Genomic DNA, 3431 nt, shown 5'->3' on the forward strand with positions numbered 1-3431 from the left:
TGTGTGTTTGTATTGCTCAGAACTGAATCTTGTGAATGCTAGGCAAAGGCTCTACCATTGAGCTGCATCTCAAGCCCCAGAATAAATTATTTGTTGTCCCTAAGTTTAATAGTTTTAAGGTATTGGGAGGGCCCCATGTAACCCTTGATGTCATCAACCCCAAGCATCTTTGGAAAACTGTGCCCCTGGTTGTTAGCCTAGGCAGTCTGTGGTAGAGTCATTCTTATTTCTACCCACATGGCCACAAGGCTGGTGACTTTCTCTGGCCCTTCTCTGCAACTCTTGGCCCCACAGGAATTATCCCCTCCCCACATGCTTTCTTCTGTACTATTCTTTGTGACTCTAGCCAAGAAATAGGCCATTTGATTCTGGATTCCATAAAGTATCAGGAGAGTCTGAGGAAGCAAGTGGGATGTTGATCCACACTGTGTGTGTGTGTGTGTGTGTGTGTGTGTGTGTGTGTGTGTGTGCGCGCGCGCGCGCGCGCGCACGCGAGCTTGGGATCAAACCCTCCAGCATGCTAAACAAGCACTCTACCACTGAGCTATACCCAGCCTCATACCTGCTTTGCTGTTTTGTGGTGCTAGGATGATGCTTTCCTGTTGCTGTGATAAAATGCCACCATCAGCAGAAACTCAAGGAAGAAAGTTTAGTTTGGATTAAGGTTCCAGAGAGAACCTTAATCCTCATGGTGCGCACGGCATGGCAGCAAGGGACAGACATGGCGACAGGAACAGGAAGGTGAGATATCACATCTCCAACCCAAGCACCAAGCAGAGAGAACAAACGAGGTGGGGTGAGGCCGTGAACTCTTAAAGCCCTCCCCCAGTAGCATGCTTCCTCTAGCAAGGCCACATCTCCTAAATCTCTTCAAAACAGCACCACTAACTGGGGACCAAGTGTTCAAACACCTGAGCCTACGAACCACCACAGGAGGGCTTTGTGTATGGTAGGCAAGCACTCTGATGCTGAGTTTTATCTCCAGCCTTTGATATTTTGTCATGTGTATGCAGCCCAGGCTGGCCTTGGACTCGTGATCCTCCTGCCCCAGCTTCCTGAGTGCTGAGATTATAGGTTTGTACAACCAAACCTAGCCCATACCTATTATTTTGAACTTCCTCTTTTAATCCTTATCTTATTCTCAGAGGATAGGAATGACTTGCTTGTTTGTAGTCACTGCTTGTATTCAAGAAGGTTCCTCCTGGGTTCAGGAAGTGGCTCCGTTGGTAAAGCATTTACCATGCAAGTATAAGGATCTGAGCTTGGATCCCCAACACCCACTTCAAAGGCAGGTGCAGTCCTGCATATCTGCAACCCTAGTACTAAGGGGCAGAGACAGGTAGATTCCTAGAGCTCATTGGCCAGCCTAGCCTAATAGATGAGCATCAGGTTCAATGAGAGAATCTGACTAAAAAAATTGGGTGGAGGGGCTAGAGAGATGGCTCAGTGGTTAAGAGTAGTGGTTGTTCTTGCAGAGGACCCTGGTTCAAATCCCAGAACCCACATGGCAGCTAACAACTGTCTGTAACTCCAGTTCCAGATCGGATGCCCTCTTCTGACCTCCTTGTATGACACAGGTGTACCCATATGCATACAGGCGATACACTCATGCATAAAATTAAAAAAATATTTTGTAGAGAATAAGAGCCTGCAGAGTGTGGGTCCTTGGTCAGGACTCCTATTTTGAACTCCACCGACCCAGGGCTCAGGGACCATTGTAGAAGAGGGAGCAGAAAGATTGTAAAAGCCAGGGAGGCAGTGCATGACCATATGCAGAGTCCTACAGGCTCCTGGAACCTTGCCTATATGAACCTACAGCAATGGTGTCAGCATGCACATCCAAGCAGACAAAAACCCAGCACAGAAGCGTGGACATGGGCAGTAGGCGCCGGTCATAGTTGAAGAATTGACAACTGATTACTGCTGGGTGAGGAAGAGCTGATCTCAAAGGGAGGGACTCTAGATAGGCTGACTAGACCTCAGTGGATGAGCTTGCACTGAGGGACGTCTGGGACCACTAACTAGATATGATGGGCCTTAACATAAATGACAGAATGCATGAATTCCAGTTGGGGGTGGGCTATGGGAAGGTGCCAATGAGGAAGAGGATATGAGATGATTAAGATGTTCTGTGTGAAATACACAAAAATTCTATTAAAAATTTACAAAAAAATATTAGGTTGTGTCAACCTCTGGCCTACCCACATGAACACATATAACACACAGACACGTACAGACACACAGACACAGACACATACACCGAGAGAGAGAGAGACAGAGAGAGAGACAGAGAGAGAGAGAGAAGAGAGAGAGAGGGAGAAAGCATGCACCTACATCCTTTGTGTAGGTCACCAGCCTTGCTGTATCCTTTTGCTGAGTACAGACTGGAGGGAGGGACCAAGCTGAAGATGAGCAATGGAACATGGAATAAAAATCAGAACTTCAAAACTGTTATTTTGTATCAGGCAGGTGAAATCTTGGGGACTGAGTATGTTGTCTCCAAACAGAAGTTAGAAGTCATCTCGGGAAAAAGAAGGAAAATATTTGAAAGAATTGAGAGAAGAATTGGGAACATTATTTATTTTAAAACTGGTGAGCCTTTCTACCCTTTGTCCCCCAGCTCCCATGTGCATTTATCTATGAGAAATTTCAGGAGTGAGATACATCACTGCTTTGTTACTTTGTATCTGAATATCAAATATGACCATTTCTAGGCACATAATGGATTTTAGAATTTAATAAATTGTAGGATGTCAGTAAAGTTTTATTAAACCAAATAATGATAAAAGGCAGAGAATAAGGCAGCATAGGGCATCTAGATGAAGGGAACATAATAAATGTTCACTATTTGAAAAGAAAGATTAAAAGTCAATTTACTATATGTATATATTTCTTTCCATGTATTCCAGGCTGGTCTCAAATTTATTATGTAGTCAAGGATAATCTTGCACTTTGGATCCTCCTGCCTCTACTCTACCTATGGAATGCTGAGTTTACAGGTGTGTGCCACCATGCCCCCATGCCCAGTTTATGGGGTGCTGAGGATTGAACTCAGGACTCATGTGTGCTGGGCAAGCATTTTACCAACTGAGCCACACTCTCAGTCTGGTGCATGTGTGTGTGCGTGTGCGTGCGTGCATGCGTGCGTGTGTGTGTGTGTATTTCTTTTTGTTCAGCCAGTATACACACATTAGAGATTGTGTCTCAGTGACAAGTCTTAGCTATCAGACACTGGCACGGAAAGGGGGAAAAAAAAGAGGTGTGTTAGGGATCCTGGACTTTAACTCCTTGATTGGCGATTACTACAGCAAGATGACTTGCAAGATGGATCATTGAGATAAAAGGCTGGAAGTTATGATGTTTACCTTTTAAAAAAGTCAGCTCTCCTCTGAAAGCCACACAGCTTGCAACTCTCTACTGGAGGCTACAAC

Source organism: Nannospalax galili, unplaced genomic scaffold, assembly GCF_000622305.1.
Source record: "Nannospalax galili isolate Female #2095 unplaced genomic scaffold, S.galili_v1.0 scaffold252, whole genome shotgun sequence".
NCBI classification, from domain to species: domain Eukaryota; kingdom Metazoa; phylum Chordata; class Mammalia; order Rodentia; family Spalacidae; genus Nannospalax; species Nannospalax galili.